Source organism: Ixodes scapularis, unplaced genomic scaffold (assembly GCF_016920785.2).
Source record: "Ixodes scapularis isolate PalLabHiFi unplaced genomic scaffold, ASM1692078v2 PGA_scaffold1__304_contigs__length_218370807, whole genome shotgun sequence".
Taxonomy (NCBI): domain Eukaryota; kingdom Metazoa; phylum Arthropoda; class Arachnida; order Ixodida; family Ixodidae; genus Ixodes; species Ixodes scapularis.
The window spans coordinates 206,468,497-206,495,362 of NW_024609846.1; the positions used below are offsets into that span (position 1 = coordinate 206,468,497).

Consider the following 26,866-nt stretch of genomic DNA (forward strand, 5'->3'; position numbering starts at 1 on the left):
GCGATCTCCGCGCTTCTCTGTGTCCCGTTGTTCGGCAGCGCAATAAGCTGCGTAGTGAGTCTTACGACAATGTGAAATGCGGGACATTTTGAAGATTTGGGAATTTCTTGCAGGACGTGGGGCACGAGCCCTCAATGCGGGACAGTCCTGCGAATGGCGGGACGGGTGGTCACCCTAGAAAGTTGACACCGAGTAGTGTTCCAAGAAAATTCGCAACTTTCAGCGATGGTGGTATAGCGCTGCGTGAATCGCGCGCTCCCTAGATCCTGGACGATCGGCTTCAGAAGGAATGTGCTCGCTTACACTTCTCTTACGTGGTAGTATAATGTAAGATTCCTATATCGCTCGTATTTCAGAAAATTATAATTACTTACGCGTCGCAGACCCAACATCGTACTGCTACTCTACTACAGTGCACTAGAATACGGTGCAGTGTTGGGACCGAAGCTGCTAGCGTGAAGCGTGTGTGATGTAGATCACGATAGGTGTTGACACCGGCGCATCGGCAGTAGGGTCAGTATGGCGATTGTGTTGCGCGTGCACCGCGGGCACTCGCTCGTGCGGTGGCACCTGCGGACTGCAGCGACTTTCTAATGGACTGTCAACTGCAGCGCCGCGATTTTCGCGTACACGCACAGCCTCAAAAGTTCCCATTGACTCCGTAAATGTTACGTCATGGATACAAACAAACCGTCGCTAGGGTCGTTGTTATGGACAAATACATGTGGCTAGGTTTCGCTACGAAAACCCGACCGTTGAAAAATCAGGAGTAGGACTTAAACTTCTAGAAATCACGGATATAGAGAGCTTGAATACCATATATCAGGGGTGGCCAGGCTGACCCGGCCTAAGAGCCGCAAGCAAAACCACAAAATTTCTAAGAGTCGCGGCGGGGGGTGGGGGGAGCCAACTTTTGTCCAGACTCTGGACAAAAGATAGCAAGACTTTGGTACAGCAAACCTTTTGCCCTTCCATACAAGCGTTCCAGACGCGCCTTCACTAACCGCTGCGTAGTTATCCCCCCCCCCCCCCCTAAAGCATCAAAAAGCAGCTTCTTTATAAACTTGAACATAACGTCTGTGACTAGTGGAAGCCATGTATGAGTTCAACCTGGGCTTCCGCGACCTTCAAGAAGAAGCGATATGGAGGGAACATCCGTTATTCGTTATCTAAAGAGGACAGGTATCACCGGCGAGCAACAAAGGCCTTGTGACAGAACATTTCCTCAACCCCAAGCCAAAGTGCATACATGATTTTAGAGTCCCTGCCCTTGCTGCCTTTCCCCCTAGGGTCCTGCAAACTCCCTCGAACATTGAAAGAAGCATGATCTGTGCAAATATACGAGTGAAAAGCAGCTCGACTGTACGTACGGGGGTACAAGGCTGCCAAACCGCAAGCTCTTCATTATTCTGAAATCCTTTCCTTCATTCTTGGGGAAACGCGGAAAGGGGCAGAGGGGGGGTGGTCACCTTACGAGGGATCCGCGAGCCGCACTTGAACCAGCAAAGAGCCGCATGCGGCTCGAGAGCCGCGGTTTGGCCACCCCTGCCATATATCTTTCGACAGAAGTGTGCCGGTAATCGCTTGTTTCTGAAATATTTGCGACTGCAACTTCCGGTCTTCAAGATGCCTGCAGCAGACGACGAATGGAAGAAGAATGCCGTCTGCCACACGCCCGCCGGTCAATCCGGCGTCGGCGTCTGAATCGGGTGAATAACGACAATACTCTGATATTGCATCTGTTTGAAATATAATGAGTTTCAGACACTTATAAGAATTCATAGTGGGGTGCGATGCAAACGATGGTCTATCGAAAGTCCGGGCGTCGATCAAGATGATCGTCTGCTAGAAGATCACAATGCACCCGTGAGAAAAGTACTTCAGGCGATCGGTAGAGATCCCAAATTTTGTTTGCGGACTCGCGCTATGGGGGGGGGGGGGGGGGGGTGTTTCGTGCCTGTTTGTAACCATCGCGTGGAAAGATTCCTGCAGTTGCTTCAGATTTCCGCAAAACCACAAAACGCGAAAGAACTGGATAAAAAACAAAAGGCGAGTTTATTACAGATTGCACTCTCATCGCGGGTTCGATGGAGATCTTCACCGAAAGAGCACATCCAATAAATTTAATGTATACAAAAAAAAAAAAAATTACGAAATTGCGATAGACATGCAATTCTTTAAGAACCTGACAACCTCAATAATAATAATAACAAACGACTTACCTCGACGGCGTACGATTTGTTTCTCATGCTGGCCTGTACTACGCCGGTAATGCACTTCAGGATCGCTAGGTTGGACATTTGAGAAAAGGTACATGGAAGTGACGTAATGCAAAGGAGGAGCGTATCCTAGCAACACTCACGTGGCGGCTCTGCCCACTTTGACGCCGCTACGTCATCGCAAACTTGACACCCGTCACCCGTTTCAGCGACGTCCGGAGCCAACCACCGACGAGCGGAAGTAGCTACGCATTCCCTAAGGCGTCCCTACGCGCGGGATACGGGGTAGGATTTACTACGACGCGGGGAGCAGTTCCTGCGTTTAGCGAAGGAACGGCAACCAATCCTGTGCGTCGCTGGCCGTCGCATCTGTTCTAGTACAGGTAAAATTATTGAAAAACAATCAAAACCTTTTGGGCGTTGTTAAAACAAACCGCTTTTTTGTACCCTTTTGCAATACATTTAAGAATTAATTGGAGAGAAAGTTGTTCCAATATTATGGGGGATGTGCGCTACGCGCCTTCTTCAAACCAAAATGTCGAACCACGAGGAACCGGGTGTGCCGGGGGCAGCGGAGGGGTCGGCGGAACCAACGGGGAGCGCGCGAGTGACGGCTGCTTTAGTCAGAAACAATTTTTTTATATTTCGAGAACTTGCTATTGCCGTGCTCAAATAAGAATGTTTGGCGCAACATCTGTGATAATTTTTTCAAAGTGGTCCAGTGTTTATATGGTGGTATGCTAGTCAGAGAATATATATTTTTTTTCCTTTCGAAATTTAACTATTGTGCTCAAATAAGACCAGTGTGTTCAACAAGATATCTGTGATATATACTTAAGATTGCCCAATTGCTTACATGGTTCCAGTCGATGCTCAGTTTTACTTCCAAGAATGAAATATTAGATTCCATGTTATCACACTTTTATTCATGAAGTCACAGGTTTTTCTTTAAGAAATAAAGCAATTTTCAAAACAAACTACATCTGCACACTCTTCAGATAACACAATCACCTAATTTTGATGAAGTACCATAAAAGAGATAATAAAATGGAGCAGAAGGCAAGACGCTTTGAAGCATTTGTAAAATGAAACAATGTCCATGACAACAATATCCCTGGTTCAATCAGCAACTAAGAAAGCAATCTCTGCAAAAGCAAGCATTTCTTTCTAGAGGTAGTCTAAATTACTTCTGAGTTCTTTGCAGGGGCAATCCAGATGATTTGTTGGTCTGGCAACTAAACCTCCGAACCTTTTCTGTCACTGTCGACTGCGTCTCGTGCCTTCTGCTCATAAGAATAAAAAAAAGGCTGTATCGATTTCACCGCGATGCACTCGACACGTATCCGGAGGCAGCACGCTGGCTGTGCGACGAACTTCACAAGGTGTAGGAGCTGAAGAGAGTATGTAGCTTGTGGACGGCCATGACTGTGGAGCAGGAAGCGAAGTGTGCACTTTACGGCTTCCACGCGTAGGGCTTCACTGAGGGCAAGGATGTGACGGGGTCCTTGGTGGTCAGGACCTCAGTCGTGGTGGCGAGAGGTTCCCTGTCGCTGGCGGCGTCCGTGCTGGGCACCACCGCAGCGAGGGCGCTGAGGGGCTTCCCGACGGTGTCCCTGGTGGTCGGGACTACCGTCGTGGCGGCGGACCCCTTGCGTGTGGCGCTCCGCAAGGGCACGTCTGCGGCGGGTTCCAAACCGGGCGACAAGGCGCTGCCTCAGAGCCTTCCCCCTGTCCGAGAGGCCGACCGGAAGGTTGACCGGAGGGCCGGCAGGAGCCAGCCTCTCGGGAGCCGACGCTGACCTCTCCGAGCTCGGCTCAGAACCGTCCGAGCTCGGCTCAGACTCCAACTCTGACTCTTCAGGGTCGGAGTCTGACTCCGGTTCTGGCTCGATCGATGCAAGGCAGATGTTGTGGAGCACTGCACATGCCGAAATAATGGCGGTGGCTGTTGAAGGGTGGTAATAAAGAGCCCGGTGCCTTTGCAGACACCGGAATCTGTTTTTCAACAGCCCCATGCAGCGCTCCACAACAGACCTGATCGAGGAATGCGCCTTATTAAACCGGTCGCAAGCGGTGGAGGTCGCGTGGTTCCCGGGGACAGGGGTGATGAGCCAAGGCTCCAAGGGGTAGCCGCTGTCACCTGCACATGTAGAGGATGGAACATATTACATTCTTTACTTTTTAAAATGAAAGGCAAGAAAACAGCTGTGTGCAACTATGTCAATTATAATGTAACTTAAGTGGGACTTAAAAGTGTGTTAATATTTCTGCACTACAGTATCAGTTTACATTATGATTAATTAGCACCAGCTTGCCTGCAAACTCCCTGTTATTTCATGTAACTATGTGTTTTCCTGGTGGGTTGTATGGGATGTGTGCACGATTCCTTAGGGGTGCTGTGTTGTATGCAAGTGCATTATTAGGCCCTTGCATCCGACAGATAAAAGCTCTGTTGCTTTTGGGAGTGTGGCCGTGATCTTAAGCACGGGCAGAGCAGAACACGCTGGCCTTATCTTTGGCAAGCAAGGGGATAAGGCGCCAGTTCGACGAACCTCTTTCCTAATCCTCAGTGGAGTTGGAAATGGGGAAAAAAAAGGGGGTGGTTAGATTGGAAAGGAGTCAGGTCCTGTTGGGACACGGAGGGTCTAATAGGAGGAGCTATATAGGCAGACCGAAGAAGAAGGGTCAAGGAAAAGAATCTAGTGTGTGGGACAGAGACGACCCGACGACAGATTTGGCGAGCCCCAAGTGGCCAAGGAGGAATTGATCCCATTCCGTACAAACTGACGACCGTCAAAGCGACCAGGCGAGCCCCCAGGGATCAGCGAAAGAGCTCCAACTTCATGCAAAAACCAACCAGCAAGAGGCTACAGGCAGACAGTAACAGTGAGTGGGCCGAACCGGACAGCGACTCGCACTGCGGTCGCATTCCTTGCATAGTATATCACTGTCGTGAGATTGGTGTATTGTGGCTTTCGTAGCCTGCAGAGTGTGAGAGTTATGTGGACATAAACAGATATTAATGGCCAAACTTTGGGTGTTGTCTCACTTCAAGGAGTTCCAGCAACTGTGTCTGTGTGCCTCACAACAAGCACAGTACGTGTGGTACTGTGGCTTTCAAGCAGTGGGAGCCACCGTGTGCGTAAGGAATAGATTAATATGCTCACCAAGCAGGAACCGGCCGTCGCGTGGCACCTGCCCTTGCTCGAGTTGGTTTCGGAGCCAGGAAAATTGCCACACGAAGGAGTCGTGCACCGACCCGGGATACCGTGGGTCGATGCACATTATCCGGCAGTCGGCGTCACACACCTGAAAGTGAGAGAGATATTGACATGTAATTACCTGAATCCACAAGTAGTAGATTGTACTTATGGTTCACAAAGCAGTCGCAATTTCAGAACCTTTTAAGTTATTTTGTCTGACACATGCATGTCAACACACCTTCCTGGATGCAAGGTAGTACAACTAACTACCTTGAAACAAAAATAATGTGTTTTTTTTTTTTACGGAAGCTTGCACGTTTTAACAGACAAGTATTATTTTTGGGAGAAAAGTCTCACGGCTCACATGCTACGTAGAGCACACTTTCGCGCAGTCGTGAGACCCCACAGCCCGCAGTCATAAAACTGCATACTTAAACCGTATCGGCAATACGTTCTATTTTTTCTACAGATTTGGGGCGCGTTTTGACAACGTAACATGAGTGTACTTACCACCATCACGTTGAGGGCGTAGAAGTACTTGCGGCACCAGTACGCCGCCTTCGTGACGGTTGGGTCGTTCTTGGACGGGCCGACGATGGAGACCATGGTCCCGTCCACGCAACCGATGACGCCGGGTATCCTGCCGAGCAGCCTGAAGCCCTTCTCCGCGTCGAACCTCTCGCTCGGCGTCTCGGGGAAGTGGATCCAGCCACGCTGGACCCCGAGGCGACGCACGATAGCGACGGACACGGCGCGGACCGCAACGCTGACTGTCTTTTGGTCCCGCGCTACGTGTTCGTCGCTCGCCACCATGCCTTGGAAGCTCCCCGTGCCGTAGAAGTGCAGTGCACACAACACTTGAAGCTCCACAGTCATGACCGTCCACGAGGTACGCACTCTCCTCATTTCCGGTTCCTCGCGAAGTTCGTCGCACAACCACCGCACCACGATCTTGGGCAGGCGGTATTGCTTCCAAAAGATCTCCTCCGCGAGCTCGAATGCATCGCGGTGTTCCCGATACAGCCTTTCTGGCGAAAAAAAAAGCTCTATTAAAGAAAAAGACGAATTGACGAGACGGCGACGCCTCGCCGCCGAACACATGCTGCCAATGACACTTAGTTCCGAGCAAGTACCTTTTGAAACGTACTCGGTACAAAACGAAACGTCATTTTGTTGTCACGTCCGGTAGCCGACTCCGCCCAGTTTTGCCGACTCCGCCCACCATTTTCTAGGGAAATTACGTCAGTTTTGTTTCCAACCAATCAGACGTGATGACGTCACTTCCGTGTACTGAAAAAAGGTACATGTACAATGTCGAACCTAGCTATCCAGGTCGTCGTCGTAACTGATCTACATGACGTGGTTTGATTTTACGGAATTTTCACCCATCTGAACTAAGCTGGGTTCTTCAGAGAAAAAAACGCACATTGCGGAGGCCTCTACGACCATGGCGATGCACTTGCTTGTATTGCTCGTTTACCGACGCAATTCAATGAAGACGCCCGCTGCAACAGAGGCCAGCAAATCTATCGTGTCGTCTTCTACCAAAGCAAAGCGGAGTGCATTACTTTAAAAATGGCTTTCATCGTTGCAATACGACGCTGAGATGAAAAGAACATCTTCATAATTAGATATCAAAAAGTTAGGTTGCTTACAAAAAATATTTCACTTACTTGTAAAAGAAAATCTAGCCTCGTGTGGAGTCTCCGTGCATTTGTCCATAGCAACGTCCCTAGCAACGGTTTGTTTGGACTCAGACGCCATGTTGTGACGTCATCACTTACGGGGTCAATTGCGAAGTCGCGCCGGCCCAAAGACTACCCCGTATTCTAGCACACTGTAGTTCTACTACAGTGTACTAGAATACTTGGGTAGTGTTACACAGGAGCGGCTCGGCAACAGGAACTCGTGAGGGCCCGCGTATTGACAGTTTGTGGCGGCGCTGTAGCCGAGTTACCCGGAAAAAATTGCGCAGCCCGCCACGTTTGGCGAAAAACGCGTTTGAGTCAATGACGTTATTGCTTTTGTTATTATTATTATTGTCATCACTTCGAGTGGTGCGCGCGTCGGTAACAACCACGATTTTATAGTTCCTTGTGTTCGATCGAAATATGTTTTGAATCTTGTGTGTTCTGATTTTGCGAATGGTGAACGCGGTTTTTGCCCCATGTGAAAGGGGGTTGTTTATCACATTCCCTTATCGTGTGGCAAGTGTTATATTAGCCAAACTGGTAGCTGCATTAACGACCGAACAAGAGAACACGCAGCATTGTTAAAACTTAAAAGGCACAACAGCAGGTCGTCTACCAGCACTCACAATGTGAGTGCAGTGCAGAGTTCAACACCGTCACCATAATCGCAAAACACAACAACCAATATGTAAGAGAGATGCTCGAGACCTTGGCCATGGAGGAAAAAAAAGCAACGTGCGTCAGCGAGCCCTCGATCAAGCTCAATACCAAAGAAGAATAATATTTGCGGTGTTTTATGTCCGGGTGAAGTGCGGAACATTCAAATTTAAGTTTAGTTAGGTTTTCGGATATATGATGTGTTTTTATGAAGGTTTTAAAACAAAAAAGAAAAAAAAAAGCACAAAGTCAAGGTTTAGAAATAGGAGGAAGTATTAAATCACAGTTGGTAGTCCGGCGGTATGTCTATCTCTTTTTCTCTCTATATTGTATTTTCCTAAGTTCAGCTGGGCTTTTGTAGTAGTATGCACCAACAAGCTCAACTACAGCCTGTTAGTTTTTTATATGCGGCATTTTTGTCAAAACAGAAAGCCTGTGCCTATTTCTGCTTGGGAGGGCTGACACCCTACTATTCTCACTGTTCCTCCCTGCTAACCCTGTTGCTCCAGGGTTTCTGTTGCTCATGACCCAGTGGTGCATTGTTGTGTCCCGAATGGCGCGTCAACATCGGGGAAGACATCTGGCGTGTCTTTGCACCAGCTGTCCAGCAAGGAAATCCCTAAGGACCACGTGAAAAAATAAGACACCAAGAAAGGACATTGTTGTCAGCAAGTACCCATCTACGGTGTGTGCCTAAAGTTCTCTATTTCCTTAGTGCAGCATTCAGCAGATTATAGCTTCAATGGCAATCAAAGAATAAACGAGAGAATGCCCATACCCTGCACATAATCACTAAAAAAAAGGAATTTGCTTTTTTTAGTGATTCTCAGAGTTTAAACTCTGAATTAACGTTCACCCCCAGACACCGAGAATGCAGCACAACCTTACGCGCATGTCGCATTTCAAGCACAACTTAAAGAATGGGGCATAGCAGGCTCCACGATGGTTTCCAAACGATTTAGTTTGGAAACTAGTTTGGATCTTCAGTTTGCTTTGACCCGAGTTTGTAATCGCCGACATTTTTTACTGTGGAATTTACAATGAGGGAAAAAGATCACACGTGCGCAGCTTTGATCAGGGCTCAAGCGCGCGCTCCCGCACCTTTGAGTGGACCCGAACTGTGGCGCAGCTCTCGGCCTCCTGGTAAAGCCCCTTTACGCTTCAAAAGTACCGCAAGATCCGTCCATGCACAAGGCAGGAGCAACGTGCAGCCCTTGGGAAGACCATGGCTAGAGCCACTGAATGAGTTGCGCTTAGAGTATCTGCACTTCCTTTCCCGACATTGTTGTGGGCGCCGTCATTTTGGTGCTTGCGCAGAGCAGGCGCAACCGACGATCGTCATTATTCAAAAGTGCGACTTCCTCAGCATTAGATTTTGTGTTAGGAAGCTCGTGTAATATTGCTTTGCTCGGCCACGAACTGTTTAAACATTTGTGGAGGGCAGAAATGCGTTTCCCGTGATTTCAAATCAAGCTTCAGATAACTGGCAACTACAATTTTAGGCCACAATATGGGCAAGTGTCATTACTCTTGAGCTTACCTTATTTAGTGGCACTAATCATGGCGGCAGAACGCAGCACTGAGCCAGATTTTAGACGCCATGTTCTTCCAAAAAATGGTGCGCGGCACGTGTCTCCAGCATTTCTACAACAATGAATGGCGCCACTTTTACCAGGATAGACAGGTTTTACCTCCAAGGGGTGTTTCAACGAGGTAGAGGGGCTTTGAGCGATAAGCTGCGGGTTTCCGGTCGGCACACGAGTAACCCCCCCCCCCCCCCCCACCCCCCCCCCCCCCAAGCCGCTGCCATTGTACGGAAATGTGACTACTCGTCACGTGACCAAACCAAATACGTGACGTCACAGGAAAGATGGCAGCGCCAAGTCAGCGGCTGGCCCCGGTTAGGCTACTGGGCCGGAGCATTAGCTAGAGCTTGTCGGGTGCGTTGTTCCTCGTCGTTGGTCTGAGCGAGTTGAATTGAGATGCCGGAGACGTAATAGGAAGACGGTCGGGAGCAATTTCAGAGTTCAGTGTACGTGTGTATAACGTGGAAATATGGAGGGGTGGTGTGCATTTCGATGGCGATCGACGGGGATATTGCCATGAAAGAGACGATCTGACTTGCGTTGCTCGAGCCCAAGATTGATTCGGATATGACTAGGGTAAGTTTTAACGCGATGTTTTTGTGCTCTCATTGACCATCAGAATCTTTGAGTTCTGCAGTCAAGCATGTGCAATGTATTTGGATACACAGTTCGGTGCTTGGAAACGTGGGATCGTGGCCGCTTCCCTCAAATGAGCCTAGGCTGACTTTTGTTGTGCGGCGCACCAACGAACGGCCTTGTAGCTGGTAGTTCCAGTGCCGGGCCAGATGGTGCTGTGCTGCTTCCAAAATTGCGTTGGTGTAGACGGGCTGTTGCGTTATCACGCGTGAGCGCAGCAAGAACGCGCGAATGTTGATAGCCGCCGCGCCAAAAGCGATATCTTCGGCATGGCACTTTTGCTTTCATTTGTTCTTGGCAGCAGCCGATAAAAGTCGGTCGCGCCGCCGCCGGAATTGGTCTTCGGTTTTCGTTTGTCGGAGAGCTTGCCTGGATTAAAAAGACCGTCTACCCTGCTTCCGTGTGGTCTTCTCGCCGTGGCCTGGAGTCCTGCTCGGCCAAGCGCAACAGCTGGTGGCAGCGGTGGGATAGCGGATCTACGGGAGCGCTACGGCAGCGGTTGGCGAGGCTTTGGCTCTTGCTTTTTCTGGTACGCCGAGTGTTGTAATTTTCGTGGTGAAGCGAAAATAGGAAAGGCGACAGAAACGGGACTTTGACGTTGTACCTGGCAGAAATGAATTTGGATAGCCTGCTTAAAGTAGAATTGTCAGCCGTAGCTGAAGATCTCGGTTTGGATGTAAGCAAGGCATTGCGAAACCCAGAGATAGTCGAAAAAAGTTCGGGCTGCGGAGCCGGGCATGACGAAATTGTCGAAGCTGTCGATGAGGCAAAGAAACGTCGCCTAGAGAAAGAAAGAGACAAACAACTCAAACAACTGCAACTCGAGCATCTAAAACTGACTTCGGAAATGATCGCTGTTGGAGTCGCGAAAGCAGTTAACTATGACATGAGAAGTTTTCTTCAGCCCTTTTCTGTTAGGAGCGAATTGGGATTATTCTTAGCCAACTTCGAACGCACATGTGTCAGGATGGGTTTCGAAGAGTCGTTTCTGCCTCAGAGGCTTCTAAGGGTGTTGCCGGCCGAAGCAGCTGATGTACTGGCAAGGTTACCGCCAGAAGAGGCCGAAAATTACACGGTAGTGAAGGGTGCTTTGCTCAGAAAATATAAGTTGTCACCCGAAGCTTTCCATTCGAAATTTCGAGAAGCCAAGAAATGCCCACAAGAGAGCTAATCCAAGTTCGCATATAATCTAGCCAGTTTTCTGGAGAACTGGCTCAAAGGAGCTCAGGCGTATGAGGACAAAGCGAAAATGTTTGAGCACTTTTGCTTAGAGCATTTCTATTGTACGTTGCCTGAAAAGCTCAGAGAATGGGTTCAGGATCAACCGGACGCAGGGACAGTTCGCAAGGCAGCAGAATATGCAGATGAGTACTGTGCAAAGAGGGGATCAAGCTGCGACCTAGGGAAGACTGACCGGCCTCCGGGGCCTTCCTCTGGGGGAACCAAATCATTCCGTACGTCGGAAAAGAACGCGAACAAGCAAGTTCCTAAAGACAAGTCCCCCGAAACACGCCTGAAGAAGTCGTTCGAAGCACGGAAACCAATAGTATGCTTCTGGTGTCAAAAGCCAGGGCACGTGGCTGCTGGATGTCGTGTCCCAAAGGTCTCCCCAGTCCAGCTCGTTTTCGAAAAGTACGAAGACTTGTTAGGTCCATACCTTCACGACAAGGACGTAAACAGTAATACTTGCAAGGTCTTACGGGACACCGGCGCGACGTACGACGTCGTGCACTCTTCTTTCGTGAACGAGAACGACTTCACAGGCGACTACGTGTGCCTGAGGCAGGCCCTGCAAGGAGGTACAGTCAGCCTACCTGTTGCGAAAGTAATCCTGAAAGGCACCTTTGGAAAGGTGGAAACCGAGGCCGGCAGTCTCGAACAACGCTTTGCCGAGATGCCCGCACCTTTTGTCCAACACAGCCGCAAAGGAACTGCTTAAGTCAGGGGTAACGCTTGACATGAACCCCGTCATGGTTGTCACGAGATCGATGACAAAGAAAAGCTGCGAAAAAAGTGTAGAGCAAGCTGTAGCTTCACAAGCTGGTGCAGCAGATAACTCGCACGATCCCGTCGAAAATTGCGAGCGTCGCGCTTTAGATGAGCCAGACCGTGACGAGGAAAATGTAGACGATGATTTGATGTTCATCCCTCCGAGGAGCAGTGATTTTAAGGCGCTCGCTGCAATAGATAGGGCAACCTTGATTGCAGAGCAGAAGAGAGATTCCACATTGATAATATGTTGGCAGAGCATTCAAAACCCTAATTCGAGCAGCTCCGCGTTCTTTCAAAATAACAGAATACTGTACCTCGAGTTTCGCGGAAAGAAAGGGATGAACGTCGACTAAATCGTCGTTCCTCTGAAGTACCGAGAAAACTGGGAAGGACAGGAGGACGACCCGACGGTTGTTGAGTACGTATGTAACTTGCTTCAACGCATGTATGACACGCAGCTTCTCGTGGAAGCCAACATGCTCAAAGCACAGACTAAGGCAAAACAACGCTATGACAAAAACAGCAGTGTTCGCAGTTTTCGTGAGGGACAGAAAGTGTTGATGTTGCGAAGTGCAAGGGCAAAAAAACTAGAAGTTCAGCGGGAAGGTCCCGGGACAGTACTGCAAAAACTGTCGGACACGAACTATGTCGTTAAGTTGCCTGGTCGTAAGAAGGAAGTGAGGATCTACCACTGTAATTTAATGAAACCGTACGTAGGACGAAGTCACATTGTGGACGTCTTGCTAAACGAACCTGAGGAAGTAGCAGTTAGCCTTCCAGAGATCCCATGAGATTTAACCTCCTTCACTCCAGAAAAGATACTGGCAACCACGATTCAGCCAGCTACCTTAAGCGAAAGTCAGAGAAAATACTTGCTAACCTTAATAACCGAGTATCAGGAATTGTTTTCGAAAGTCCCAGGTCGAACTAATTTAATGACTCATGACATAGAATTGACTTCGAGTGACACCAAGAGGTGGAAAGCTTACCGGTACTCGCCTCGACAGGAAAAAGTGATGCAGGAAGCTGTTGAACAGATGCTCGCTCTTAAGCTAATTGAGCCAGGCGAGGGTGACCTTGTATCTCTGATGATAATCGTCACGACGGTTTTTCCCATTCCGCACGTCGAAGACTGCCTCGAAAAAGTGTGCCAGGCAAAGGGCATATCCACTCTAGAGCTTGTTCGTGGATATTGGCAAGTACCGCTCACCGAGCTTGCAAGTAATCTTGCCGCTTTCGTGACCCCTTTTGGCACTTTTCGGCCTTTGGTCCTTAGCTTTGGCCTTAAAAATGCTCCTTTCGCGTTCTTTAGGTTGATGAACGAAGTCCTTGCAGGGTTGGAAAGTTTTGCTCTACCCTATTTAGACGACATTACAATCTTCTCTGACACCTGGTCCGAACACTTAACCCATCTAAGACAAGTCTTTTCGAGACTTCGCCCGGCGGGACTAACTTTGAAAGCACAGAAGTGCAAGTTTGGTCGCTCAGAGGTAGATTACCTCGGACACACAGTAGGCCAAGGACACCGAAGCCCGTTGGAAGTAAAGGTACTGGCGATCAGAAACAAAAATGCATATTCGTATGTTTTTGGGCTTAATTGGGTATTACCAACACTACATCAAGGGGTTCTCCGGGCTGGCTGGTCCGCTTACTGACGCGTTGAAAAAGAACGCGCCTAATCGCGTAAAGTGGGACAAAGAGAAACAGGTATCTTTTGATGCCCTTAAAAGCACCTTGAGGAGCAAACCCGTCTTAGCAAGCCCGGACCACTCGAAACCTTTCCTCGTGCAGTGTGACGCCAGTGAAAAGGGGCAGGGGTAGTCTTGAGCCAAGAAAGCGCAGACGGGAAAGAGCACCCGATCCTGTACGTGAGTAGGAAATTAAGCGCTCGAGAGCAGGCGTACAGCACTATTGAAAAAGAGTGCGCTTGCCTAGTGTGGGCGGTCGAAAAACTTTTGTGTTTCTTGTCGGGGTCGCCATTTGTTTTCATCACAGACCACCGACCGCTAACGTGGCTCCAACAGATGTCGAACAAAAATGGTAGATTGCTTCGCTGGAGTCTAAGTCTGCAACCGTACGCGTTCACTGTTAAGCACAAAAAAAGGATCCCTGTACAGTAATGCAGGCAGCTTGAGCAGGGCTTTCTCTGTCTAGGCGAGAGATGGCAAGGGGGAGAGGGCAAATCGTTTTTTTTTAATAATACATTTCTGCCAGTGCCGATGGGGGTTCTCTTTCTGTTCGCCATAGGTTCTTGTAGCATTGCTTGATGTAAAGCACTCTGCGTGCCAGAGGGCGGGCCTGCCTTGGCTTGGCCGCTGTTTGTGGAGTTTCTGGGTTCGCCTTCCCTTCCGTTGCCCAGGCATCTTGAAGTAAGGCTCCACACCTTCGAACGCACGGACCAGCTCCCAGAGGGACCAGACGCCTCTCCAGTGCGGTGCCATCGTCGACCCCTCACTCAGCGACCTGACATACCTGGATCTGCATCGTGTGTCGGCCGGAAAAACTCAACACCTTCACAGCACGGACCGATTCTGCAGGAACAAGACGCCTCTCCAGTGCGGTGTCATCGTCGACCCCTGGACACTGCCTCAGCGTCACAACATACCTTTACCTGCATCGTGCGCCGGCCGGAAACACAATCCACGGACTCTGCCGGGGATTCGAGCCAAGGACTCGCACCCCCGTGTTCTTCCGTGGGGGAGAAGTTTTTGCGTTTTCACGCGTGAGCGCAGGAAGAACGCGCGAATGTTGATAGTCGCCGCGCCAAAAGCGATATCTTCGGCATCACACTTTTTCTTTCATTTGTTCTTGGCAGCAGCCGATAAAAGTCGGTCGCGCCGCCGCCGGTATTGTTCTTCGGTTTTCGTCTGTTTGCGAGCTTGCCTGGAGCCCTAAACTCGTCAAACAAAAAGTTGGAGCCGAAAGTTTGCAGAGCGCGTCGATTGGACGCCGGCGACAAAAGCGCAAAGTCATTGTCGTGATGGTCCAATCAGCGCGCTCCGTGAACTTCGGCCCCAATTTTGTGTTTGACGAGTTTAGAGCCCCTGGATTAAAAAGACCGTCTGCCCTGCTTCCGTGTCGTCTTCTCGCCGTGGCCTGGAGTCCTGCTCGGCCAAGCGCAACAGTGCACTTTCACGGAGCACAGGCGTGCGGCGCACCTAAGAGCTGCCTTGAAGCTGGTAGTTTCCGTGCCGTGCAAGATGATGCTGTGCTGCTTCAAAATTGTTCTGGCGTAGACGTGCACTTTCACGGGGCACAAGTGTTGCAGTTGGTATTCAATCCGCTGGTCTCCCGCATGTTTCGTCGACAATCGTTTTATCAACACTCGTTACGCCAATTGCAAGCTGTATGGACATTTCATCACGCGTGTATCACTGGGGCGTGTGTTACCCACCCAGCCTACGTATTCACGCCACTTTACGGCGACAGACTGCAGCGGCTAATTATCAGAAAATTAGTCCTACATTCATTTCAGTTCGATTCGTCCACGGCGGTCGTCACAACACCGAAGGAGATGACCTATTTGGACAAAATGTGGCTAAAGCAATGGAGCTTCATTCCTAGTGAGGATAAACTCTCTTCTGTCAGTTTTATTATATTGTCACGAATTCTTTGTCCAGTTCTTTTACTAATTTTTACTATACTGGAAAGTTTCAGGCCACGCTCGGCTGTCATTGTATGTTCTGGTGGAGGTGTTGGGTACTTTACCCATAGCGCTACACTTTCTGGGCACCCTGGCGGCTCCTCAGTCGAGTTGCCCGACAACGGGACAGGTGTGCCAGACTGTCCTGCGTCTTACACCCCGGGAGCCGTGAACCAAGTTCAATCCGTAGCCCGGCAGAAAAATGGCAACTCAAGCGCGTCCCACAAGAGCGAATACTTCAAGTAGACCACAAAGAACATGATATCCGAGCTCGTCACTGCTACCAGAAAGAACCACCAGAATACCGTCTCCTGCCAGAAAACCCGAAGCCGACTAAGCTAACAATGACAAAGCCGCAGCAGCAGGTGCGTCCTCTCGCACCTTTTTTTTGCATGCCCGTCGCACCTCGCACTCTAACGCCCTTTCATGGCGAAATGTATGAAGACGTCGATGACTGGATTGACTAATGTGACCTTTTTGTCCGCCACACTGGGTGGACAGATGACCAGCACCTGAAGAACCTGTGCTTGTCGTGGAAGAAACTGCCATGCACTAGTTTGAGAACAACAAATCCAAAATTAACGTCGTGGGAAGTTTGCAAGATTGAGCTAAAGCGCACATTCGTGAGCCAAAATTGACGACAGAGAGAGAGCTGAATACCTGATTCCGTCCAGGACACCGTCCCAACCAGAGCGTCAGCGCCCTCGTGGAGGATGTTTTGCGCTTGATCGAGCGCCCACGCCGACCTTGATGCTACAGAAGACAAGATGCTAAAAATCCCATATCCCTCATGTAAGGGACAACACCTTCGGCAGCCTTGTCCGCAACCCTCCGACAACAGTCGAAGCGTTCATCACCGAGGCTTCCAACAATGAACGAGCACTTCCTGCCTCAGCCTTTCACTATCAACAACTCCCCGGCGTCTCGACGCCCGAGTTATCCAGCTGCAACTTCGTCGCCAGCCTCCCAGACATGCGCGACATCATTAACGACGTCGTTTGGGAGGAGATTAGGAAGCTACTTCCTGACATTAGTTGCCCGGCTTTTATTTTGATTGCCGAGATTGTTCGGAAAGAAGTTCAACAGGCGTTCCAACTGGATACTTCTTCGAGCGAAGCGGCATCTGACGAACCGAAGGCGACTTGCGCCACAATGATGACGACCGCCAACGGCTGCTGTTAGTATTCAATGCCAATTAAACGAGACACCCGAACGCCGCAGCATTCTTGACGTCGGGCAGAACCAGTGTAGGTTCGCGCTGGACAAGGTGCAGCGAGGAAGAAAAAGGTGTTGCGAACGGCCGACCGAGAACCACTCTGCGACCACGGCATGGGGCCGACCATGTCTACCGGAGGTGCCCGTACCAATGAATGGGCCTGCGAGGGTTCGTGCCGAAAGACCAACGACCACATCTCGAGGAGCGACCGCCGGACATTGAGGAGTATCTTCGGCGGCCTATGTCCCCGGTGCCGACATTATCCCGAGGATCCTTATCCCTATCACCTCAACGGGAGGTGAGCACGACAAAGCAGGTGAGCAGCAATGCAATGACAGTTGATGTGGTGTCGGTTGTCGTCCAAGGAAAAAACCTAATAATTTGCCGACACATGTTACCTCTGTCCACTCCACAGAGCACACAATTCCCAACTTTGAGGGATAATGCCACTGAGTGACCTAAAGAATTAGAATGGTTGATCGTTCTCAAAAGTGGACATCAAGCATGACCCGACTTCACTTTGCCACACGAGACTTACACAAGTTGCACTGACCGCGGCATGCAGAAGGAATTGCCATTGCGGAATGGAAGTTAAGTCTCTTGGATAACAAACAAACGTTGTTGCCAGCCATAAAATCAACGGTACAGCAAAAGGCACAGCCACGTAGGCAATACATGCCCAAACTTGCTGCATTGACGCAGAAAGCCACCAGAAAAATTTGCGGATTAGAAGCCAGCCTTGCAGCTTCAGTGAATCAGATGTCAGTGGCGGCACATGACGTATGAGTACAAGACGGCATCAGTCAGTCAAAGTTGCCACCCGACCAACCTGAACACCGACGTGCCAGGAGTGTCATACGACGACAAGGAGCACAGGCACTTTACTGAACGCCTGACACGAGACTGTCACAGAAAAAAACTCGTTAAGGAGCCGTTTGGTAAGAATCAATAATTATCTAATCAAGTGGAAATAAACATATTTGATACACTAACCAAATACATATCATATACCCACTTGCCTTTACGCCTTCAGTCTGCACACCAAGTATTGTGTTCACTGACTGCGCTGGACCTTTTGAGGGCACTCGCATATTTGACCATTGAATATTAATAAAAGAAACATACCAAACTGGCAGATTTGTTGCATGGGGCTGCACTGCTTCCATTTCTCCTGAGCATGTGGTGTATCCGAAAACAAACTCCAGTGATGTGAAAATGTCATTCATTCATTTATTCCCTCCAAGGGCATTGCAGAGAGGATACTTGAAACTACACACATGATATTAACATCGTAACACACTGACAGAAATGAGCACAAAACGGGCCCAGCTACCAAAAATAAATATTACATTTGTAAGAAATAATTATTGCTGTAACTTGTTAATTTCAAAAACAAACACACCTCTGAGCATCTAGTTTAAGTGTGTGTTGATGTATTGTTATATAGCACGACATTTAATGTACATATGAAACAAAAGACCCTCTGCAAAACACCCTCGAGCAACATTGACTATCACCATTTTTTTCGGCTTAAGGCACACGAATGGGCCGCAGTTCACGTCCAACGCTGGTGCAGCATTCGAGTCAAATAGGCGCTCAGCCGAGTTAAAAGTTATTGCTGACATAACATTCCTGTCGAAGAAATGCCCAAAGTACGAAGGCCTCGGGTAGTGAGCTCCGTCGCTACTACACTACATTTCACGACAATTCGGCAAACAGCGAAGGCTACAGTACCAGTGAGCCAATATGCCCGTTGGAGTGAGGCACGCGACATGTCATCGGAGTGCTCTCCTGTAGAGATTTGTCGCGTACAGTACCTTCCCTCTGTACATCTGATTGACTCAAGGTGGCTGTGGAGGTTTCCTCTTGTCAAGTTATGGTGAAATGAAGTATAGGCAGCACACACTTTTTTTGAAAAGGCGTGTCGACGCTGGCCGGTACATCCTTCGTCGCCGCGACGTGAAGTTCCAACCCGGATACTGGGTGTGGGAGTGGACGCCCATTCACCCACGCGGCCTTAGTGAGACACTGTTAAAACGGTACTTTGGACCCCACAAGGTCGTCCGCCTCCTTGGGTACTTGAACTACGAGGTGCCCCCAACGGAACCCGACCAACAGGACGCCACCAGCCACGACCCGAAGTGGTCCACGTAGTTCGGCTCAAGACGTTTTTCGCGCGTTAGGATTGTGACGCTGCATGTTTATTTCGTCTCACCGTATTTTTTTTTTGCCATTTTGCCTTTGTCGCGTTGCATCAGGACGATGCGTTCTTAAAGATGGGTATAGTAGAGAGTTTTAAAATAGGGAACCCCAACGTTTGGGTTCCCCCAACGTTACTAGGACCACTCAGTTGGAAAACTGCCATAGAGCCTGCTTTAAAAAAAGTGGCTCCGATCCCTACTCGAGAATCGAGCTAATGGCGATCGCAACGCCGCCATTTTTCCCGCAGCGTCCACTCCGGGAACTGCACGGCTGCACGTCGAGTCTTGTAAGGGCCGGTGGCACCATCTCGCAGGGCCATTTTGCAGTGGCTATGTAAAGCAACTTTGATGTTTCAACTCGTCGCTAAAGGGTGGCGCTGTTAGGGAATCTAGCTCGGTCTTGGTGGACGCCAGCGGCCCAGGTTTCAAGGGTAAGTTTCCCAACTGAGGGTTTTAGTAACGTTGGGTTCCCCTAAGAAATTGGGGGACCCAAACGCAACAAGTTTGGCGTCGCCGGCTTATAAAATAGGGGTTTCGCAACGCAGCGCAGCGCGCTTACGTTTCCCGCTTGCAGTGCCAATGCGGCTAACAAGCGTAAAAACCCCAAAAGAAAAATATTAAAAAGTGTAAAACATGTACGCTTAGCAAGTGTTTTTTTGTTTACAAATAATGGCTAAGGTAAATCCCAATCAAGCTGGCTAAAACAAGAGACAATCTAAAATCAGTATAAATCTTGTTGGCTGCATTCAGCCGAAACAATCCAATCCGTAGCGCTCTAATTTGGCCACTGATCTCTATTTTAGTAGGCTGGATCGCGGATCGCGAGCCCGCCGGTGCCACCACCGGTGGCCATTGACTCCGTAAGTGGGACGTCATGGGTCCAAACAAACCGTTGCTAAGGTCGTTGTTATGGACAAATACATGTGGCTAGGTTTCGCTACGAAAACCCGACCGTTCAAAAATCGGGAATAGGATTTAAACTTCTAAAACCAACAGGTATAGAAAGCTTGAACGTCATATATTTCGACAGAAGTGTTCCGGTAATCGCCTGTTTGTGAAATACTTACGACTGCAACTTACAATCCTCAAGATTCCTTCAGCAGACGACGAATGCACGAAGTATGCCGTCTGCCACACGCCGTCCGGCCAAGCAGGCGCCGTCGTTTGAATGGTGTGAATAAAGAAAATATTCTGATATCGCATTTGTTTGAAATATAATGAATTTTAGACACTTATAAGAATTCATAGTGGAGTGCGATGCGATGCAATGCGATGATGCAATGGTGCGATGCGAGATGATCGTCTGCTGAAATACCGCATTGCACCCGTGAGAAAAACACTTCAGGCGATCGGTTGAGATCCAAAATTTCGTTTGCGGACTCGTGCTATGAGAGTGTGCTTCGCACATGGTTGTAACCACCGCGTAGAGAAAGATTGTTGCAGTTTATTTATATTTCCTCAAGACCCCAAAGCGCGAAAAAAAAAAACTGGATAAAAAACATAAGGTGAGTACCTGTAGCACTGGCGGAAAGTTGCGATGCATTTTACGATGCGTTTTCGATTGTACTCGCATCGCGGGTTTCATAGAGATTTTCTCCAAAAGAGCACATCCACGGAATTTGATGTATACCAATAAAAAAAAATCAAAATACCGCGAAATCGCGATAGACATGCAATTCTTTAATAACCTAACAACCTCAATAATAATAGTAATAGTAAACGACTTACCTCGACAGCATACGATTTCTTTCTCATGCTGGCCTGCACTACGCCGGTAATGCACTTCAGGTCATCGTCGTGACTGATCTACATAGCATGGTTTGATTTTACGGCTTTTTCACCCCACTCAACTAAGCTGAATTTTTCACAGAAAAAAAAGCATATTGCGGAAGCCTCTATGGCCATAGCGATGCACATGTTTTTGTCTCCTGTTTACCGATGCAGTTCAATGAAGACGCCCGTTGCAACAGAGGCCAGCAAATCTATCGTGTCGTCTGCTACCAAAGCAAAGCGGAGTGTAATACTTTAGAAATGGCTTTCATTGTTGCAATAAGATATGAGACGGCAAGAACATCTTCATAATTAGATATCAAGACGCGTTGCTTACAAAAAAATGATTTACTTGTAAGAAAAAATCTAGCCTCATGTGAAGTCTCCATGTATTAGTCCATAGCAACGTCCCTAGCAACGGTTTGTTTAGACCCAGACGCCATGTTCTGACGTATAGTCACGGGGTCAATTATTTGACACCAGGCAATACACGCAAGTCTATGAGAGAAACACAAAATGTAGAAATATTGCAGCTTCTATGCTGTGCTTGAAGGCGAGTATATTATGATGTGATGCGATCATTATATCGGGTGTTTGGAGGTTGAATTGGTATTTGTCAAGCGTTCGAGTACCAATTAAAAAAATCAAACGTGCTGGAGCACCTACGGCTGAGCTGGCAAACTTGCTCTCGTAGTGAAGCAAACAAAGAAACTTACCGTCAATAACGCCGTCCTCGGGAAAGCCCAGAAGTTGATGAATGCCGAAAAAGTTTTATGTTGACAGCGGCTTTCCGGGGGTGAGCGAATTCTGCGTAGCGAAGCCCTCTAGCCTGCCGTCTGCTAAACCCAACTTGTCAAACCTCCACTGACTCCGCGTTAACTCTAGGTAACTCTCGTCTCATTGAGCTGCACTACATTTCTCGCCTAGCTGAGTCACTCACGACCACAAAACGTTTATTTATAAGAAGTGTGAGGGCTGTCAGTGGTAATGTTTGTACACATGCTATTTGACAGGCTTCCAAAAAAACAGGCAAAACGTTTCAGTGCCTACAACAGCTTAGAAACGGGGGGAAACGGCACTTTTTCTCGTTTTTGCCATAGAGTCCCGTGCATTAGGTAGGGTCAATCAATGGCAGCCGGTGGCGACAATCGGCCCCAGCTGCCCAGACTGCGGTCCACGATCCAGCCTACTACAATAGATATCAGTGAATTTGGCTCTCGTTGTCAAATTTTTTGGGCTTTCGTGTGCGCTTTGGCCATCTGCCGCCGAAGATTTAGGTCTTCAACTCTGCCGAAACTGAGACGAACGCGAGCCAGTATACTCTGCCAGTAGCTGCTCTATTTGAATCTGAGTTTGAGCGACTTTGAAGCCTTGAAATACTTGTTTTCAAGCTGCAGGTATCGTGCCACGAGCAAAATCCACTCGGAGCCACGGAGTAGCAATACGTTGCCATGTCAACGGTTACCACGTCTTTTTAGGGTTAGGAACGGCCAGAATCAGGGACGATCTTTAAAATGGGGCCAGCCCACCGCTCATTCTTTATGATTTGAGCGAGACAAAGGAAAGCAAAAGCCGGTTGCAGCATTCATTGGCAAAGAAATTGGCTAGTACTGCAGTGACCATGACGAGCTTGTTCCGAAGCGAGCAAAAAAGGCACCACCATGTTTGCCGACGCCACCCGGCCCTAAGCAAATAGGGACCCCACGCTATTTCTCGAATTTCGCGTTGGGGGCGAGCGCCAACCAAAATCCCCAAACAGAGTTTGGGTTCTGCGGATGCGGGATGATGAACCCCTATTTCTTTGGGGTCCCCAAGATTTGGGGCCGCCTATTTTAAGGCACTCTCATGTCACGCGCAGGACCGAGCAAGTAACGTTCGGTCACGGAATTCTAAAAAAATTCGAGCTTATTCTTACTCGGGGCGTAACTTTTATACTTTCGTCCTAGCTTCTTGTTCTCAAAAGTGCCTGTTCATTCTCACCCCGAACGCTCGATGCTCTAAACTTCTGGGCTGAAGTTTCGCGATGCCGGTGCACACTAGATATAGAGCTGCCCGTGACCTCGTCGAGTCAGCCTCGCTCTCGCTTGCTGTTACGCCGCCAAATCGCCGCCCGCTTTTCCTGCTGTCTCGACGCTCGTTCTTTATTTTGTTTGGCACAAGTTCGCTGATTAGACCTTTAAGTCTAGTTCACTGCTCATTCTCTCGTTGCCTTTATTTGTGACAATATCAACGTGATCATTAAAAACAGCCGAGTCTGAGATCGGTGTAAAGTAGTAGTTTCCTATCAGTCATCTTGTACTTCCAGCAGAACGCACCTCAATCCACACACAATCCCCATACGTCTCTTGGTCGAACTTCCGAAGTGCAAAAAATCACCTGTTCACTGCAATAGTCACACCGCCATCTAATCTACAGTTATGATTGGCATATTCACGATTCCTCCGAAACACCATATAACATTTTGACAAAAACCCCGAGACTGGGACAAAAAGGGACGGACAAACACAAAGTCTCAAACACAGCTGAATTTTATTTGACAAGGAAGGGTGCTTATATAGGCGTCTAATCCTACACAAATCAAAAGAGACGAATGAAAGAGAGGGAGAAACCTTCACAAACAAAAGAGACGAAAGAAAAAAAGAGGGAGATTTGGGAAAACCCGTGCCACAAGCAGTACAACAAAAACAAGCATTTCAATAGAACTGAAAAGTTTATACAAAAACAAAAGCTAAGTAGAAGGACTAAAGTGCATTAGTCCCCAAGAGACCCCAACCATATAATTTGAAGAAATATAGTCGGAACTAGGTATGGCCCTATGTAGCCATGTCTCTGTTAGACATACAATGATGCAATTTGAGGTTATAAGACAATGCGTCAATTCAGTTGCCTTCATTCTTAGCCCGCGCACATTTTTATAATAAACATTCCCGTTTATATTTATGCATATATGTTTCTCTCGTTTTCACCCGCAACCCCAAAACACATCGATGGCAACAAACAACCAATTAACTGCCTAAGGATGCTGCCGTCGGGTCAGAGTTCGGGTGCGTTGATACGCTGAAACATATCAACGGCTACAGATCAATCAATTCACTCCGCAATCATTATTTCAGGCCTTAGCACCAGGTCGGATTCAAAATAGAGCTCAAGAACCTGGGGTGATGCGAGGTTCATGGGTCTTACAAGTTTCTGCTCTTCTGTCCTGCAGACAACATATGACCAACGGCGTCGGTTAAACGTCACAGTCCTTAACACATTTACAAGAAAAAACAGGCTACCGCAATATACATACAGCCTTGCAATTTGTCCAAAAATGGAAACTGGAGTTTCTCTAGCATGACAACGTCCAATTTTTTTATGTTGAGTGTTCCACAGTGGCGGAAGCAACTTCCCACACAGGCACACCAACTGAAAAGACTCCATGCACACATGGGGCCAAGTCTTCTTGCTTCACAGGCCTGGACTTTGTTGTCTGAATGGCACCGTCTAACTCAAAGTTGGAGAGCTCAAAGCTCTGTAGCAACTGGTGTCGTTTTGTAATTGACTTGCATATATTCATGAAGTTGTGATTGTGTGAAGCTATCGTCTTAACATGCTGGTGCTGGCCTTCGTAGCGCATGCACCAGTATTGCTTCAATGGACCAAGTTCGTTAATTAGCCTTGGATAATGCACCAAAAAAATGGATCTTTGGGATCATTTTTCCTGGGCAAAGGGTGGCAAAGGTAGTCAAGAAATACCGAATTTCATCTTGCGGACACGCCAGGTGGTCACGTGGAATCTCGTCAGCAAATGTCATGTCTACAATCCTCCTCAGCAACAGGTACACTTCCCAGTGCTCATTCTTCACTGGAACAATTGCTCCGAACTTGAGCGAAAAAAACCACGAAGAGACACCACTTCTGAGACGCAGTACCCTTGTAGGCACTTTCACCATTTAGATAGCATTTGCCCATTGCCTCAGGCTTGTTCTTGTTATCCTGTGTACCGAAACTGAATGTTGTGATGCTATCGAGATCCGATTACTTGATCACATTATTGCTGATGAGGCCGCGCAACACCTCTATAAGCACGTGAGTTATGGATCCTTCAAGTAAGTCATGCATCAAGTCGGGGGGAAGCTGTATTGTCACATCAAAGTACCCGATACCTAAAAGTGGAGACTCACTTTTTACCCCATAAAGTGCTGTACTTAGAGGCTGATTTACCTTTGCACTTTCGACGTGGCTTCTGTGCAAAATATTATTTTGGACTTGTACGTCAATTTCATGAAAAAATAGTGCTAAGCTTTGAGTACGGTACAGTACAAAATCGACACGGATCTCCTCTGTTGAAACAGCAGGTAAATCCGCCCAGCCTATTCATAGAAAGGTTATCGCCACATAAAACAACAAGAATTACTGTGACTTTTAGAGTAGCTGCACCCTTCTGCACGGTGACACCAGTCGTACTCAAATGTGACACATCAGCAAAAAGCGGTTTCAAAATTGCATCGATTCCATGCTTGTCAACAAGCTTCTACAGCACAAGTGCTACATGGCTAGCGCGATGCTGCGACCTGTATCGGGCGTGGATGTTTATCACACTGAAGTGCACAACGAGGATTTTGTGAACTCCACGTTTCGACCCTAAAGGGTTAACAATATCTACCTCATCACTATATCGCACAAGAAACAGGGTGTACTGGGACCCATCCTGCAAAAGTGCGGACGGTGTTTCCTTGTACACTAAGCCATCACGAAAGCTTCGCAGAAGTGGTGATGACTGCCCAGCTGTCAAGTTGTGGTCAAGGTGGTTGCAGAAGCTCTCGGAAAGCATTAGGTTCCGCAATACACCAGTTATGAGCACGTACTGGAATATGTCGCCGCCATCAAGCACCTGTTCCTCGGGCTTTACGCACGGAAGGTGTTGCTTGGCGTGCTGGTCTTCCTGGCACTTGTTCCCTGCAGCTTGAAAAATCTCATCCAGGAAGTCAAAGCAACGAACACGCGCAACCCGTTTCCTCCCGACTCAAGGGGAATGTTTTGTTGAATCTGGGCTGCGAACGCGCGAATCATGTCAAGAAAGGTCACCTTGAAGTCGTTGAAGATGCTCTCCATTGTAGAGTGCGGCAACTTGTGCAAACCTCAGCTAGACAAAGAAAAGCAAACACAATTGTTTCTTCATTTTTAGAGTGAGGTCGTGCACTGTACTAGCATCATGAATGACAGGACTACAAGTCGCATCGTGTCCGTCGCCGGTACGGTTCAGAGGGGGGCCTGAAGAAAGCGATTCAGTGTCGTTGCAAGTACCGTCTTGCATCGCAATGGCGCACGCCGTGACGCCCGCTGGTAGTTCCTCAAGGTTACCTTGTTCGATGTCGTGTGTCTCCTCAGGCATACCCAGATCCATATAGCTTCTGTGTGCTATCACCACCTGCTCCGTGATAGCTCCAAGGATGTAGAGGCAGTTAACCAATTGTGCAGTATTTTTTTTTTGTTTCCTTGCCGGGGAGGGGGGGGGGCGAAGTAATTCTAGGCTAGGTGGCACAAAGTACCGCCCGTTATAAAGGGTAGCGTCAACATTTATCTATCCATCCATCCTTATTCTCTTATCCTCCAGGGCTGTGTTCGAAATTTACTCGATCCCACGCCGGAGTAAAAGTTTTGTACCCTGACGTTCGAAAATATACTCGCGTCGAACGTTGCTATGGCTGCGTTGTAACGTGACATGACCAGTCGGAGCTGGCCGGAGTAACTCGAATCCGCTCGCGCCGCGCGTAACCCGTGGCGTCAGAAGGGGCCCCCCGTCCTCCGTGCTGTGGAGCTCTCACACCGTTTTCTTTAGTTTTCTGCGGGCGCACATGCTCGGCAGCCATATCGCCGCCGCCAATCCAATGCTTAGTGACGTGGAAAGACCGTAAGAAGATTATTTATGTCAACGGTCAAGACAAAGCGGATGTGGTGTGCGCCTTGATGCCGACAGCTCTTTGCGATGCTGTGCTGTCCGGCCTGATGGAGGTAAGTTCTTCCTTTTTTTCTAGATTAGCTTGAATAAACGAGTTTTGGTGTTAAA

The 26,866-nt window shown here is 48.5% G+C and overlaps 1 pseudogene; it reads left to right on the forward strand.

The window, feature by feature from the left end:
- The first annotated feature begins 12,460 nt into the window (after window positions 1-12,460).
- The window catches only part of LOC120838620, a 37,613-nt pseudogene continuing 23,207 nt past the window's right edge, over window positions 12,461-26,866 (forward strand).